Here is an 18226-nt window from a genome sequence, read left to right on the forward strand (position 1 = left end):
TAAAAAATTAACGGTACAAAAGAGTGTGAGTGCCTCTTTGGATAATTTCAGAAACAACAGTGCCACCTTTGCGTGTTTGAACCTAGAATTCTTTAAATACTTTTTAAAAATAGCTTCCTGGGGTGAGCGTAGTAAGGGCACAGTAAAACAAAATGCTGCGTGTATTGCGGAGACTTATAGTCGCAGCCGCAAGGGCCCCTCAGCTCAATAGATGTTAAATACTCCGAAGGATGCCCCAGTGTGTGCAGAAGTAGGTTTAACCTAAATCGAGACATAAAAAATCTGTCTTGAGCATTATTAAAATAAGACAGATATGGCACCATACCTGGGCTAGATTTAGCCAGGAGGTGGGCTCTCACAGACAGCTTTACCATCTCTGTGTCTTCCCTAATGGAGGCCTTGTTCTTTAGGAATGCGGACTTCACAATCGCCTTATCCCGGGCTGACAGGTTTCTCTGGTTGTTGAAATAGTCAGCGTAGCCCAGGCCAGACAGGGTCTCCCTTACATTTTTAAGCCAGGGAATATTGTGCCCGTAGTCCTTGGTGATACAATCTGTTATTATCTGCTGGTTTAGAACTGCTTCAGGGTTAGTCCATATTTTGAGCAAGCAGATGAGAGGTTTCAGTTGAATCCTGTCTCTAATGTAAGTGAGACCTAGCTCTTCGTGGATCGAGTAGGAAGGTGTGCTCTGGGGGACTCTAAGTAGCCGTCGAAGGAATTTGTTTTCTTCAATTTGGATTCTTGATGGGTCAATGATGCCCCAAACTTCACTGCCATATTGTGTTTTGGCATTACAAATGGCATTGTACAAGTTCAGGATTTGCTCGGGAGCCCAGCGACCCAACCTGTGTGCAAAATTCATAATTGCCCCAGAAGTGCTAATAAGAGATCTGCATTTGTCATCTGACAATGTATTAAACCTGGTGCGGCTGTCAAATAAAATTACCAGGTAGGAAAATACCTGCACTTTTTCCAAACAGTGATGTATGATTTGGAGAGATTAGCGGACAGGTCCAGGTTCTCCATAAAGATGACAAAGCCATCAATGAGGTGCCGCAGGCCCCCGCAGTGCGTGACAAAAGCACTGTGTCGTCCGCATAAAGCAGAACCGGGACCCCTCTTCTGCCTATCCTCGGACAGTCCACCCCTAGTGCTCCTAGTGCCTTATCTAAACCATTAATGTATAAAGTAAATAAAAAATGCACCAGGAGGCAACCCTGTCTCACTCCCCTAGTGCAAGGAAAGGAAACTGAAGTATCTCCCTCGTCATTATATCTGACCTGGGCAGAAGTGTACTGGTGCAGGGTGCCTAAAATATTAACCAGACCTAAATCAACGCCCATGGCCCCCAATTGCTCCCACAGTTTTTTGCAGTTAACCCGGTCGAATGCTGCTGTGAGATCCATGAAAGCCAAGTACACCATCTCATCACTAGCGACAGTGTACTTGGCTACCAGGAGATAAAGGTTGAGACATTGGTCAGAGGTTGAACGACCCGGGCTAAAACAATACTGTATATCCAAAATTATGTCGTGTTCGTCTGCCCAGTCCATTAGCCGATTGAGAATTGCTCTCCCCATGACCTTCACTGTTACATCGATAAGGGAGAAGGGCCTGTAACATTGTGGGTTGTCTTTACTACCTGCTCTTGCACTACATTCACATCTTTTTCAGTGGCAAATTCTAATCCTACTTCAGAGCTTCCCTCCTTCTTAAAAAGAGGAAGAAGAATAGGTTTCCACTGTTAGAGGTACCATTTATTCCATGATTCCCTTTCTTAATGTGTTTTCTCTCAAACTTGCACTCACTTCCCCGTTGTGGGTATGAGCGACAGCAAAGCCATGTGGAGAAGTGGAATAGGTGATTTGGAACGCAACTACCAGGAAGTCCCCAGGACCCCAAGAGATGTCTATACTCTCAGCCTGGAACTCTGGCATCCCCTGACTGGAAGGGTTTTCAGTGGCAGTAATCCATAGAGTGAGACTACCAGTTCCTTCCAGTGTAATCATTGCCTTCTTTAACTCCATGGCTGCTAGAGCAATTCCCGCTGGGTGCTGAAATATTCAGAAACCCATGCTCCATGACAAGCTCAGCTCGTCATGAGTGTATGAGAGGTGTACATCATGACGAGCTGAGCTCGTCATGAGCGTCGAAGGTGTTAAAAAGAGTGATAGGGCTGATCCTGGTTACTAATGCCATGTCTTTCTAGACGTTATCAGTGAGATGTTGGACATTACCAGTGAGATGTTTGCTGTTAACATTGGGATGTTTTAAGGAAAATTAGGGAGTCAGTATAATCCATAGGCGCACTGACTACTGTTCAACATTGGTTTAGTAAAGGGGTGTCGTACATGCAAACAAGCACCCAGTATTTATTTACCATTTGGTAAATAAGTATATGGCCAGAAGGGAAGGCCAGGGCTGCTATTTTGGACATATGGGTTGCTTTTGGCAGTGTGAATGTCTTTGCTGTTTGGAAACAATGCAAGTTAAAAAAACAAGCATTGTCAATGCCCTAGGTATGGCTTTAAAAGAAAGTTGTATGGTAATGTGTAGCATTACAAGTAGATAATCTAGGAATGGATATGCATGTATTTGTTTGGAAGTAAATAATAGTAGAATGATATTGGTGAAGGTTAAAAGGTCAGGTGACAATAGCACTATCAAGCCAGACCTAAAAATCCATGTGGGGAATGATCGCGCTCCTTATATCTGTGCTGCTCCTGAAAGATCAGGCTCAGGCACTTGGATAAATAAACAAAATGATCACAGAAGAATGGAGGGTAAGCACTTTTTGTGGAAGCGCACAGCTTTTGCCCAATCAAAACATGCCCTCCTGACTCCCAACATGTGGGCGGAGCCAAAGCCTCTCTCCTGGTGACACTCACATGATAGTCTGGTGACAAGTATGCTTTCAAGCCAGACCATAAAAATGGCCTCTTTAGACAATTGAAGCAGCTGAATGAGGGCCTTGTCACACATGTAGCCCATAGGAAATAGGAAGCATTATAAACTAATTTCAGGAAGCAGTTAGAATGCACTAATGCGCATACCTAACTTATTTCCCTTGGCTCCCATGTGAGTGAATAAGATTGTTGTTAGTTCATACCTCCATAGCACATCCAGATTTAATTATAGCCTGTTTGCATGTTGAGCAGGCAAACAATGCAACCAGCAATGCAGAAAAATGCAGTGTTCTCATGGAGGGTGATATAACTGGGATGTCACTGAAATCCTAATCTGATGGTCAAGTGTGTCCACATTCTGGAAAGTATGTCTAATTGGAAATACACTTTTCTGAATAACTCTGCTGGGCACCCTACACAGACATAGCCTCGTGGCAATTGTGCAAGAAGAGTCCTGCATATGGAGTACCACAGGGCTCTTCTTTGAGCCCTAATCTGTTTAACATGTATTCAGCTCCATTAGCGATTCTCATTGAATCTCATGTAGTGGCTACCATCTTGTATGCAAATGATACTCAGCTGCTGCTTACTTTTAATAATTCATATCCACACAAACTTCTCTCCTTTGCTTCTTGCTTGAAGGAATGATGTCTTTGGATGCAGAGGAACTTTATTACTGATAAGACATAGATTCTCCTGTGCGGTAAAGCAAGAGATCTATGGACCAATTTTATTTGTCCACAAGTACCCCATCTCTTACCTTCCCATCAAGGACAACTAAGAGCATGGGAGTAATTATCAATGAGAGATTATCTCTTGAAGCTCAGATTGGTAAAAGGGACCTGTTATGGTTTCCTACTTTCCTTGAGGAAATTCCTGGATTTCATCACAGTGGCAAAACTGAGGACTGTAGTCCATGCTTTGATCACTTCAAGGGTGGACCAATCTATCTGTCTTTACATTGGCTTGCCTGACTATTTGCTCTGAAAACTGCAGCCTGTCCAAAATGCTGACACCCGGCTTAATATAAGCCTATCTAGAAAAAGACTCTGCCTCTGCTGTTCTGTGTGAACTGCACTGGCTATCCATTAAACAAGCATTTGCAATGCAATAGGTCTCGCATTTACGAAAGTTTGAGCTATTGCATTGTAAATGGCAATAGCTTAAATTCTCACAGATACAAGACCTATTGCATTGCAAATATTTTTTGTTTCCAAGCACTCCATGCCACACTTGCACATTAATCAATGCCACATCCCTTCCTTTAGACAAGACCCGGGCTAAAGAAAGTGGCACGTACGCCATTAAAATGAAAGTGCAGTATGGGGTGCTTTTACAAAAAAGCATTTGTTTTTCAAAAGTTGAAAAGGAAATGCTTTTTTGTAAAAGCGGCCCTAACTGTGCTTTAATTTTAATGGCGATGGCACCCCTTTCTTTGGACGTGGCTCATCTAAAGAAAGGGGTGTTGCCTCTATTAACGTGCAGGCATGGCTTGTGGCACTTGGAAACAACAAAAAACAAGCATAACAGCAGAGGTGGGGTCCTGAGAGTAGTGTCAGAGGAAAGAAAGCTGCATTATGCCTCGCTTACCTCCTCATTTATGAAGGGACCAACGCTGTCTCTGCTCCTAGTGCGGGAATCTTAAAAAAAGACGAGCCGGTTAAATACAAAGGCATGTGCCGCCTTTGTGAAAGTGAAAGCGTGCTGAAATAAACAAAAAGCGACCGCCATGGTTCAAGCCGCAGCGCCACTGCTGATGTGTGAGTGCGGAGCTGTGGAAAAAAACATGATTAATTAAAATACAAGGGAGCCTACTGTGATGGAAAAAAGCTGCGGTCGCCATTGTTTGTATGCGCCCATGTTAGGAGTGGCATGCGGCCAGCGGCTGCTGTGAAAAAGAATATGCAGCGGACACCATTGTTTGTATTGCACTGTGCTTTGCTAAAACATTAAGGTATGTGGAGCAGACAGGGGAGAGTACAAAAGCGGTCCCCCAGCGATGAGAAGCTTGAAAAGCCGTCTTCGGCGATGAGGAGCAGAGAGTTGAAAAGGGGTTCCCTGCAGGAAAGCACCTACTGTGTTCAATAGGAACAAGTCATTTAAATACAAGCATTTACAATGCAATGGTCTCGGCATCATTAAAGGTAGAGCTATTGGCATTGCTCATGACATTTCTTTTTTTTTCTTTAAATCATAAATAAATGGCATTGTCATTTACATTGCCAATACACAGCACTCTGCACTCAACAGCACTCACTACTCTGCACCTGCACTCACAACTCTGCGCACTCACAACTCTGCACACTCACAACTCTGCACTCACAACTCTGCACTCACAACTCTGCACTCACAACTCTGCACTCACAACTCTGCGCACTCACAACTCTGCACTCACAACTCTGCACTCACAACTCTGCACTCACAACTTTACCGCCTGCTTTCAAAGAGGAAGCAGTTTCCATTCTAAGGAGCTCTGACAGTCTTATAGTGTTGAAGATGTCAGCAATGTGAAGCCACTTCTTGCCATATGCTTACAATTTGGTGAGTGTTGGTTTGGATTGGAGTCCTACAGTCCATCCACAACATCAAATACACAGTGGCACAAGTGTCAATGAGGGAATCAGTTCGGATGATGTATAGTTGCCACCTTGGTTTTGTTTGTTTCTCACGCCTGCCACTTTTTGTAAGAGCTGAAACGAGGTGCAGGCTTTAGGCAACTAGGTGTTTCAGAGATTTCAGTGATTTTATATGTTAGTTACAATTACAGGTTGTGTGCGCAAACCTAAGGATCCCTCAATTGACAAATGCCAAGGGGCTGTTTGGATGTAGGAATAAATCACAAATTGCACATGCCTCAAATCCATTTAAAAGAGCAGTCATGATAAAGAGTAGCATGTTGATGAAGAAAACTTTAAGGTGTGCGGAATTGAAATGCGTGGAGGTGGTCATCAGGGATGAGAAGCAAATAGCATGGCTTAAGAATTAATGTAAAGTGGGGCTGGCGTGGCGCCTTCTCCACAAACTGTGTCTGTTACCACCTTTTGCTTTTTTCCCCATGCACAGCATTAAGGGTAGAAGTGGTCAAATACAACTCCACTTTCACTTGTGAAAATTTCCCGAGGCATATGGGACTGGCTCACTTAATATCAGAAAGTCTGGGAAACATCTCCAGAATAACGTCAGCTACTTACACCACTCTGCTTCCTTTTCGGATAGGTTTGGGGGAAGAGACTCGGGGGGAGCGGGGAGAGACTCGCGCGGGGGGGGGAGACGGGAGAGACTCGCGCGGGGGGGAGACGGGAGAGACTCGCGCGGGGGGGGGAGGGAGACTTGCGGGGGGGAGGGGGGAGAGTGACTTGCGGGAGGGGGGGAGAGTGACTCGCGGGGGAGGGTAGAGACTCTCGCGGGGGAGAGACTCGCGGGGGCAGGGGGGGGAGAGAGACTCGGGGGGAGGGGGGAGAGAGACTCGGGGGGAGGGGGGGAGAGACTCGAGCGGGGGGAGAGAGACCAGCATAAGCAGGCAATAGAGCAAAGACACCTACCACAGCGGGAGCCACGAACAGCGGGAGGGGGCGGGAGGGGGGACAACGGGAGCCACGAATGGCGGGAGGGGGCGGGAGCCACGAACAGTGATACACCGAGACCGGCCGAGCCCAGGGGACATGTCATGAGTGCACGCAGAGCTTCAAAGGGCCCCCGCGCGCCCGCTCCTTTATCTCTGACATCAGCCACTCTGCTAATGGAAAGAAAAATAAAACGGCAAAAACAAAACGGCGACCACAACGACTTTCGGATTCGGGGCGGGAACGAGGACAGCGGGAGCATGCGACCTACCTCATGTACAACAAACAGCTTAATGGCGGCCGGCGCTCCTGAAATTTTTCGGAATTGGGGGCGTGGTTTTGATGTTCTGAGTGACGGACAACGTCACTGTCTAAAGAACATCAAAAATGACGCCCCCAAATCCGAAAAGGACGGGGCTACATCGGAGTGACTGATCTCTCCTCCAATAGCTGGCCTCCGTTTAGGAAGCCAGCCAATGAAGGAGAGACAGGGCAGGGAGGCGGGACCTTCTGCGCTACTGAGAGTCATTAAATCTCAGACCTAAGTCTGCGCAAGCGCAGCCTTTTAGGCCTTCGACCTAAAAATTGTACTAACAGACTGAGATTAAAAGGTCCAGTCCTCATGAGTGGTTACAAATGCAGTCAAGGCGGTACTAAGGAGGGACTACTAAGCCTATTTACTAACCAAAAGCAACCACTTAGAAAGGGCAGTAATGTTAGCCATTTGAAAAGATAGCAGATTTCAGCGCTACAGTGGCAGGAAGTAACTCTATGCCACAATCCATATTAAAAAGCAGATCCTTTGCTGATCAATTGTTGAGACTTGAATCACATAGCCTCTAAACTAATTTGAATTTAGCCTGACTTTGTGGAGGAAACACCGGGCTCCAGCTAGGATAACAGTCTCATCATTGAAAGTCACCCCATTGGTACCCCATGAGCCCTCCTATGCTTGTTCAGGCTGTCCTATTACTGTCCAAGTCCTGATGAAGACCCGCACTGACACCCCAACAGTGCAGACCCTGGGTTGAAAGTTCGACAATCTGAACCGTGGACCGGTTGAGATACCATGCGATGAGACTTATTAATTCAGTCCGCAGAGTGTTTTGAAATATTGTGTTCTCTGGCTACCACCCCCACCTTCCGTTCTCCAATCCCGAAAACTACAACTATAATGGTTGAAACACATATTCGGAGGGCAAGAAGCTCAGGAGCCTTTGGTCCAGACCAAATCCCTATAAAGGCCCTACAAATAAATTCCAGGGAATGGAGCCTTTTTCTAACTCCACTTTTCAACCATATTTTTTCCACTGGCCAGGTTCCCAAGTCATGGCAAGGGAGCACTATAATTCCTATCCACAAAAAAGGTTGTAAAAAGGTAGCAGGCAACTACCGCCAGATAGCCCTGATGGACGCCACCGGAAAAATCTTCGCGGCAGAGATATTATTGCAATTAAAAAACTGGGCCTTTTCGATGGGTCTGATCCCTATGTTCCAGGCAGGTTTCAGACCCAAACACTCTGTCACGGACAACATTGCAATAATCCAGTTCTTTCTGGACAAATACGTCACAACAAGAAAACAGACGGTCTACATGGCTTTTATAGATTATTCAACCGCATTTGACCGTGTGGATCGTCCTACTCTATGGAAAAAATTGAGGAGTCTGGGAATTAACGAGCATTTGCTACAGGCAATAATAAGTCTCCATACAACGACATGGTGCCGTGTTCAAATGGGGGGCCAAAAAGGACTAACGAAAACAATAGACACCGAAAACGGACTTAAACAGGGTTGTCTACTTGCACCCATGTTGTTTTCGCTATATCTCAGCGATTTGCCAATACAACTGCAAAAGGGCTCAAGTCTGCCCCCAAAAATTAACCAACAAAGAGTTCACCAGTTGCTCTATGCGGACGATATAGTCCTCTTCGATCTTACTCCATACGGCCTCCAAAAAACTCTGGATATTCTGTTTAAATATTCAAATGATAATTATTTAATACCGAATGTAAAAAAAACCAAAGTTGTAGCCTTTTCTGGGAGGAAGAAAAGTGCCAAATATATTTGGAAGCTAGGTGAGGAAAAAATCGACGAAGAGAAAGAATATATCTACCTGGGCAGGATTCTCACCAAGAATCTAACAAATACACAACACATCGATAAGCTAATGAATAAATCTGAAATACACGCAGGTGCTCTAACGAGATTATATAACGCCACGGGGAGCAGACATTTTTCCTCTCTAATCAAAATTTACAAAGCTAAAATACCAGCGGTCTTGTCTTACGCTACGGAATGTATTCCAATCCAACAATGGGGCTTCATGGACCGTCAGGAGGGTAAAATCCTGAAAAAAATAATGAAGGTCCCAACTGCCACTCCAGTTCAGGTCCTACGTCTGGAATTTGGAATCACTAGTGCTTTTGCCACGGCCGTGGCGAACATAATTAGATGGGCCTACCAGCTACTTCATGCTACGGAGGGAACTCTTCGGTTTTTGTTACAAAAAGAGACTTTTGGCACAGATATCGTTAAACATACTTTCTTAGTGAACATGTCTGCGGCGTTCCAAATGGCTGAAATTTCGAGTGAAATCCTACAGACTTGGTCCACTTCACAACTGAAATTATTCCTTAAATCTTTTACACCAAGGTTAAGTTATGATTTGGACTATGCTCATAGCTATAGGCTAAAAACATTCAAGCCATTTACAACAGTAATTGAGTATAAACATATACAGCCATATATCTCTTTCTGTCTCTCTCATAGTGCAAGGAGGGTAATTTTCATGTACCGAGCTGGGATTTTACCTGTTCAAGTCTATAGAACAAAATGGTTACCCGGAGATCGCTCCAACTTATGCATGTTATGTCTAGGGGGTGAGCAGACTGTGGAGCACTTAATGTTCATTTGTCCTAACTCTAAGGTGGTAGCAGCTCGCGCCCGGTATATTTCACCGATTTACAGATCTTGCAGGCTAATCAAGGAAAAAGATTTTCTTACAATGGCCATAAATCCCCCAAATGAATATGTATGTTATAATTTGTACAAATTTTTTAAATCCATGTTAGTTTTATATTGATTATTGTGTACCTATTTTATGTAAAGTTTACCTTTTATCTTATGTTATATTTGTGGTCCTCGGTTGAGTACCAACACAAATAAAATCTTTTGACTTTGACTTTGACCTTTGTGTATATTACACAGTCACCACAGCACTGAGCACCAAATGTCACCTTCTGTCACATATTACTTGTCACAATGTATATATTCTTTGACAGCCTTGCAAATTTAAATTTGGGTATTTTTTATGAATGAAGCAATTTTTAAAAGCTCTTAAATACCCTACATGGTTTGTGTTTGTATTACAATTAATTTTTTCATTGTATGTGTAGTCTTTTGAGTAATCCAATTACCTAAAGAAATATTTCGCACACAACAGGACTATTTGTATTCTAGTACATTTGAAAAGATGGGCAGGAAATAGGCGGAGCTTCGATTCCATGCCTCAATATAGCATGTCTCGAAGAGACCGCTCAAAAGCTGCATAGGCGAGACTTAAACAAGGATTTGTTTAAACCCTAATCATGTATTGTGGATTTTACTGTCAAGACCCTTCTTATTTGATAATGAGAATCTCTCACTCCCCCTCAAATGTCTTGAGGTCTGCATCGTCTTTTTTAGGTCAGATTCCAAAACCCCACATGGTAAGCGCTGTAGGTCGTTCCTTTTCTGTTTTAGCGTGCAGGGATTGAACAAACTCCTGTTCTATTTGTTCTACAATCAACATGAAAGGCAGCTTATGAAAGAACTGAAAAAACATTTATTTGCTCTAAATTTATAGGAATTAGTTGGTTTCTCTTTCAGAGTAGCGCCGGGACACTCCTTGGAGATGCCGCAGGCTCTACAACTGGTCTCAATCATTCACTTATTGTGAGGCACAGAACTGCCAGTAGCATGAAATCATTAGGCACCTATTTCCACTACAGGAGATAATGGGGCGTATTATCAAGGGGGTTTATCTCCGCTCTTTTGGCTTTAAAAGCCAAGAAAGCGGAGATAAAATTATCTCCCTATTACCTAGCTGTCGCTAACACCAGTTAGCGACAGCTAGTAGGAGTTAGCGACCATCTTGGGCCCCGCTTTGCATGTCAGTGATATTTATCACTAATGACATGCAAAGTGGGTGTGCCAAGATGTTAGCGACTGGAAACAGTCGTTAACATCGCTATCTCCTATTACCAACTTTTGGAGATATTCGCGCTAAGCTAACGCCTGCCCCTGAGCAGTTCTTAGCCATGTTATCCAATGGTAGGTGGATAACATGGCTAATAGCATTAGCTCGGTAATGCATGAATATCGCTGACTTTTCAGCAATATTCATGCATTTCGGCCAATTTTTATCACTTAGGAGATATACCTTGATAATAGCAAGGTTCCTAAGCGATAAAAATCGCGGCAGCTCGGCGATAAAAATATCGCCGCTAAACCAACATAGCGATAATTATCGCTAGTTGTTGGTAATATGCCCCAATGTTCTTTGAGATTGGTCTCTACAAAATTTGTCTCAGTTAATGTGTGTAATCGACATATCAAAAAGGCTTAAAACATCTTCCTTTAATAATGAGGTGAGCCCAACATCTGCAAATACCTGCATTATACGGAACGTGCAATAATGAAGATGCAGAATAGAGTTCAAAACAGGTAATTGATCTAAGGGCATCTGTTTTGTAAAATCCTTATGCCGCATTAAATCAAAGCATGCTAAAGGATTTGATAGCTATTAATCAGCATTGTCCACCACATTGCTTAGTAATTTCAATTTCAATGTAAACAGTACATTTATTAGACAAATTTGAAGCATAACAGTTTGGTTAAAATCAAATCAAATTAACTGCAATCTTAACAAGCTCACTGTAAGAATGTTAATAATTTTTCAGTCCTATCTTAGCGTCCAGAAATGGCGTTTCCACTAATAAGTTGATTGGCCAGGGGGCTGGTAAAAGTAACCTCCTTTAAAGTTTGAGGGCGTAAATACAGATGCCTCAAATTTAAAATCAATGAACAGTCATTCAATTGATGGAATGTAAAATCTGAATTGTATAAATTAAGGCTGGGAACATGCTTTGATCATCCTGAGAAGTATCACAAGTAAATAAATCAGGAGCAATACTCCATCTTTGTATGACTTCCTCAGGAGATGAAAGGCCCAGTCTACTGCAATGATATATTTGAGACACAGTGCACATTTTCTGAACTCCCTATGGCTGTCAATAGTAGTTATGGGGGCAACACCAATGTACGGGGTTAAAAATACATCTAAAATTTTGCAGCAAAGAATCTGCTTTTAATTGTTTAGCACTTGTTTATGGATATCAGCAGTCATTTTAATATAGCCTTATAGCCCACCGTAGCAGGCTATACCGTTTATTAAAGGCCTGCTCCCTCGTTAAAGTCCTGAGCCGAAAGCGAGGGATTTTTACAAAGGGATCGGGCCTTTAACAGCCGGTATAGCCCTGCTTCCAAGGGCTATAAGGCTAGAAGAACATTCTGCCACTAGAGAGCAGAATGTTCTAACAAATAAAACAGGGGCCTCTCGAAACTCGAGGGGATTTAAATCCCCTCGAGCACCGAGAGGGCTTTGTAAAACATTGGGATGTTGCTCTGTGGGCCTTTACCGGCCCGTAAAAGCATGAAGCACTCCATTGTCTACAATGGAGCCCCCAACATTCTAAAGTTGTAATTCTTCTTTAAAGTACCTTAGGACCAAATTTTACGTTTTTGTTTTCGTTCGCAAATGGGCCAATTCGCAGAATCACCCTGTGTGCGAGCATAAACAGGCTTTATAAAATGTACAAAGCCCTATTTGTGATTCGCTAACCTTTTATTGAATAGCAAATTGGTTTTGCGATTTGGTATTAGGAAGGGGCGTATTGAGGGCATCCCTTCCTAATACCGAATCTAAGTGGCATGTGTGAATGTTTTGTGACCGAAATGCCGTTGCAAAATATCTGCATTTTACATCCTACTGCAAGTAGGTGATAGCGCATTCGCTAATGGGAAGGGGTCTCCAAGGGACCCCTTCTACTTTATGAATGTTTTAGGTGTACCAGGGACCACTGCCTACTCATAAAAAATGTAAAGAAAACTTTTCCTTTTTTTTTTACATAAATCGTGTTTTCCTTCAGGGAAAACGGGCTGCATTAAAAAACAAAATTGCTTTATTGAAAAAGAAATGACAGACACGGTTGTAGGACCTGCCTCATTAAAATTCCAGAGCGAAGTCTATTTGCGACCCACTGAGAACCACAAATTGTGTAAAGCACACATTTGTACACTGGTGTTGTTCGCACTGATGTTCTTAATCATTCTTTGCTTTTAGCTATGGGTATATAAAAGTATGTTACAATGTATTATCAAGTTTCTAAATTGAAATATAAGATGGCACTATATTTAAATTGGTTTATACAATTTGAGATAATGAACAAAAAAGAAACAAAAGTGCCTCAACTCTGTTGATACTGTCGCTCACACCCTCTGATGTGAAAAAAGGCAGCTAGCCCAGGATTATCTGTAAAAACGTCTTACTCATTGAAAGGAGGTTACTTTATCATGGATCGTAAGGTAAGACTTGCAGAAAAAAAGCACAGATAATATATGCTGATCCCCCACCTACTGTCTTCAATCAATGCATGGTCAGCCTTTAAGCAAAAAGAACAATTGATGGACAGAATGCAGAGCAATGTCCTACATTCACCCCAGTACAGAGATCTCGACCTAAATCCAATTTTTTTTTGCTCCCCATGCCATTCCAGTTTGAACGCAGCCATATACAAATCAGTTTTGACCCTGCACCCGATGGGAACAGTCCAGCCCGAACAGCCAGGCCAGGTCCTCCCTGGACTGGAAACATGCCTCCTGGGACCGGTTTCGGGGTTCCACCCCTTATCAGTCAGGATAGCTTGACTGCAGTGGCATGGAGAGCACAGGACCCACATCTGGGCATACCCGTCCCACTCGGGGTGTCTTAGAGATGGGAATTTTGGTAGTCTAGGGCATGTGCCAAAGCCAGGCAGAAACCACCACTCTAGTCAGGATAAGGGAGATACACTAAAATAACTCCTGTTAACCCCCTTGGTAGCTTGGAACGAGCATAAATACAATGCTTCAGCGACCTTTTGTTGAGCTTCCAAAAGCACGGCAGGCGTTGGTTCCGGAGGTCGGTGCAGGAGTCGTTGGGGCCCTTGAAGTCACACGCATTGCAGATCGAACTCCTCTCTGTTGAAGTCAGGAGTACTGGTGTCAACAGGCGTCGGGTGCTGTGGTGCGAAGGGCAGCAGTGCAGCAACGGTGCCCTCAGGTCACGGTGCAAGCAGCGGCTCAGTGGCGGCTTCAGATGGCATCATCGGTGAGACCAGGGTCACGGTGCGAAGTGAATGCGGTGCTCGTCGCGGTGCTGGCAGGTGGCAGTGCAAGCAGCGGCGTCTTCGTTGCTGAAGTGCTCTCGCTGGCTGATGAACTGGAGTTGATGGTGATGAAGTCGGTAGGCCAAGGCTGCAGTATGGGATAAGAGCGGTGTGTCATGTAACTTTACAAGCGGTGCCCTCGAACCACAGTGCAAGCAGCGGCATAGTTTTTGGCGTGGAGCGGTGGCGTCGGGGATACCAAGGCGTCGTCGCGAAGGGAGGTGGTGCGGAGTGCAGTGCCCATAGGTCACGGTGAGAGCAGCAGCTCAATGGCAACATCAGCAGGCATTGTTGGAGAGACCAGGGTCGCGGTGCAGCATTGCGGTGGTGCCCTCTGCAGTGCCTTTAGGACATGGCGTCGTCACTGGCGTAATAGACGGAGTCGGGTTGCCTTTTCTTATGTTGCAGCACAAAACACACAGTCCCCAGGGCAGAAGAGCTTGATGTCTTTGCTGTTCCTGAGACTTCTTGAACAGGGGAAAAGCTCTACCTCAAGCCCTTGGAGAAACTCACAAAAGTAGATTGCAGAAAGTTCAGTCCAGTCCTTTCACTGCCCAAGACATAAGCAGCCACTGCAGGCCAACACAGCTAAGCACACAGCAAAGTGGTAGTTTCTCCTCACAGTTTCTCCAGCTCTTCTTCTTGGCAGCCTTCTTGGTCCAAAAGAGTTCTAAAGTTCAGGGGTCTGTGCCCCAGTATGTATATCCCCAAATCCCTTGCTCTCTTAGGCAGCGAGTGTCTGTGCCCAGCCAGAACCAGTTCTGCCTTCTCTGGTGTGACTTCCTGGCAGGAGGTGGAGACGGCAAGGTTAGAGACAGAGGCAGACCAGGCCCTTTAAGGTGCAAGGAAATCTCCACTCCCTTCCCCAATTGCAGACCATGTGTATTCACCCTTTTCCTGACCCACCTAGACTATCCGGAGCCACTCCTGGTCCCCAGCCTTCTGTCATCCAAAACCCAGACAGGCAATCCACATTCCAAAAGAGGCACACAAGATTACTGAGCAAGAAAATAGGTACTTTCTAAAAGTGGTATTTTCAAACACAGAATGTAAAAATCACCTTCACTAAAAGATGCATCTTTGGATTCTGAGTTCAGGCATACTAAACTTTATTTTCGTACCTAATTCCCTGGGCTAGTTATATTGATAAGATGTTATAAACAAACTCCCCATTTTGTCCTATGGGGAAGAGGTAGCATTGCAATAGCAAAAAATGAAATTGTCCGTAATTCGCTAACAGGACCCGTCACACACGCCAGAGCATGTCCTACCTTTCACATACACTGCACCCGGCCCACAGGGGAACCTTGGTCCTACCTTAGGGGTGGCTGACATATAAGAAAAGGGAAGGTTAGGGACTGGCAAGTGTGAGCACTGGCCAAGTCGACATGGCAATTACAAACTGCGTGCAGAATCCGCAATATTTTTCAGGGCTACTCACATAGGTGGCACAATCAGTGCTGCAGGCCCACTAGTAGCATTTGATTCACAGGCCCTGGCACACTCAGTGTACTTTACTAGGGACTACCAAGTAAATCAAATATCCAATCATAGAAACACCAATCCATAACACAATTTACCACAGGAGCACTTGCACTTTACCACTGATCAGCAGTGAGAAAAGTGTGCAGTAACACTATGCCAGCACAAACAGAGTCAAAACCTGGAGTTCAGAAAGCAAAAACTAAGGGGAAATACACCAAAAGATGCCAAGACTAACAGGGTGACAAATGCAAAAAGAACAATTGAGGGACAGAAAGCCGAACAATGTCATACATTCACCCCAGTACAGAGATCTGTGCTGAAATCCATCGTTTATTAGCTCCACATGCCATTCCAGTCTGAACCCAGCCATATGCAAATCAGTCTTGACCCTGTGCCCAATGGGAACAGTTCAGCCTGAAATGCCAGGCCAGGTTCTCCCTGGACTGTACACAAGCGTCTTTGGTCTGCCTTCATGGACATCAAATAACATGTATGTTCAATTTTAATGCCAAATAATTGAAGTAAAACATTAATATCTTTGATATAAGATAATAGATCCTAATTCTCCAATCAATTCATAAAATCGGCTAGTAGCATTTATGTATACGTAAAATGGTCATCAAAATGTTGGACAGATCAAAAAAGAAGTTTGTCCAAAAGGAATCTTGGTAGCAATAGCTCAGAGCAATTTTGAATTTTAAACAAACTTTTTTTCTGATATTTGTTATGTTGTGCCAAAGAAAATTATAAGAGCTTTCTGTGCAAACGAAAACTATAAGCCTGGAGCTTCAAGACTGGGAGCAATAATGACCAAGCTTATACCAGGGCTGCAAATTGTTTATCAAAAACATATTTAAGCTCTTATAACCATTCTTCTTTAGAAGACCCTATGTATGTTCTTTGTTTTTTTTTAGCAATTCATGATTGTTTTTTTGACAAAAACATTGGTGGCACATGTCATATTTATAATTGTATTGTGGATATATGATATATTTTTTATGTATAAAGTTGTGTTGCTTCTTACTAGAAGCTGAAATAAACCTTTTGACGGACTATAGCAATGGTGTGTTCTATAGCCTGTAGGTTTTCAGATGTTCTGGTAATGTCAAATCATGTCCACCAAGTATCACTCTGATTAGGAAAGTACTGCATCAGTTAATATCACTAAGGGGATATTAACTGGTTAGTTAAGGGTTGTTACAAATAAAAGACGTGTTTGTACTTAAGGAGAGAGCAACACACTTTGAATTACAAGGAAACTCAATTTGACTTATCAAGTTATTGAAAAAGAAAACCACAAGAGATAGTGGAGTTTCATTAAAAAAAGCTAACTCTTTCAGGCAAATGTGCATACTACTATCTCTACTTTTCTTTAAAACGTTTTTGAGAGAGGAACCAACTTAAGTTCAAATGCCTCTTTCAAAATATATATGACCACTGAATAATCAAGGATGGTATGATTGATTTGACAATGAAATTAGTATGGCTCAATACTGCCATTATTCTAGTCCAATGTATAGAACCTATGCTCTGTAATGATGTAAGCCTATAGTTAGGCTATAGTGGCAGAAAGTAATAAACATCCAGAATACCATACATTTTCTTCATTGTATGAAAAGGTTTTTGGAATCGTTGAATACAATAGGAATCCAACTTGGGAAAAAACATTTTTATAACATTTATGTTGTACAAAGTATAGGAAAATTGGTACTGGTCCATTTATCCCCCTAGAGTATTTCTTTTTGGACTACCCAGTTTTTGGACTTCTGCAATGAGTTAGCCTAACTAATTAGCTCTCCTAAAATGAAATGGTAGTGCTAGCTGCCAGTGTCTGCCATTTAAAACAAGGTTGTGCTCGCCTCTGGCTTGGCTGCATGTAAACATGTGTGCACACATGTGTGGGCTGGTCAAGTAAAACTACCGTCCAGTTGAGCTAATTATCTGCACACCGGTAGCTTGTCTCCAAAGCTATTCTTTATGGATTGGTGCTGACCTCTGCAGGCCTTATTATATGAGTGGGCTTTCATAGTGTAAGTCTTTAGTGCTTTACTGTATTGTACATTATGGGTGCTCTCAACACCAAAGTACAACTATGCAATAGTTAGATCTAGAGAGGAGGGTGACACATCAATCTCATGAGAAGCAGGGATCTCAAGTGCAGATGTAATGTTAGTTTGGTCATGTCTGCACTCGTTCTGGCACTTGAAGATTGATAACATTTCTCTGAGCCAGCTTATACTTATATTTCTGCCTTCTGTTCATCCTGCTTGGGCAAGTTATACTCTGCTGGTGAGCCTGATCAACGGCTTCCTCACACAATAGCTCTATTTGACAATGATAAGCACTGCACCTGGTAAGGGAACGAGTGGAGGCATATTCTGAATGTGCTATTTACTTTCTGCGCTGTATCATGAATGGAAGTTTCATCTCAAAGAGAACAAAGGGGAGAAGACAACACCTCTGGAGCTAATCACAGGGGGCCTCCCCTCTGAAGTTTTAAAGGAAACAGACCATGCTGCTGTGGCAATTAGGGACAAGGTTTCAAGGTCTCAGAGAGGCCTTTTAACATACAACTTCAAGTTGCCATATTGGAATGTCTGGAATGGCAGTGTAGGAAAGTTGAGACAGTAGTAGAGTGATAATAATGTGTCCTCTTAGGACTGTGCAGAGGAGGAGCTTTCTCTCCCATCTTAAAACCTCCACACAGAGGAAGCGAAAAGATGGACAGAGAAGATGCATTTCACAGGACCCTGAAGTAGAATGGACCCACCCTGGGATGCTAGAGCAAACTGAATGTGGACT

The sequence above is a fragment of the Lissotriton vulgaris genome, chromosome 3_1, assembly GCF_964263255.1.
Source record: "Lissotriton vulgaris chromosome 3_1, aLisVul1.2, whole genome shotgun sequence".
NCBI classification, from domain to species: domain Eukaryota; kingdom Metazoa; phylum Chordata; class Amphibia; order Caudata; family Salamandridae; genus Lissotriton; species Lissotriton vulgaris.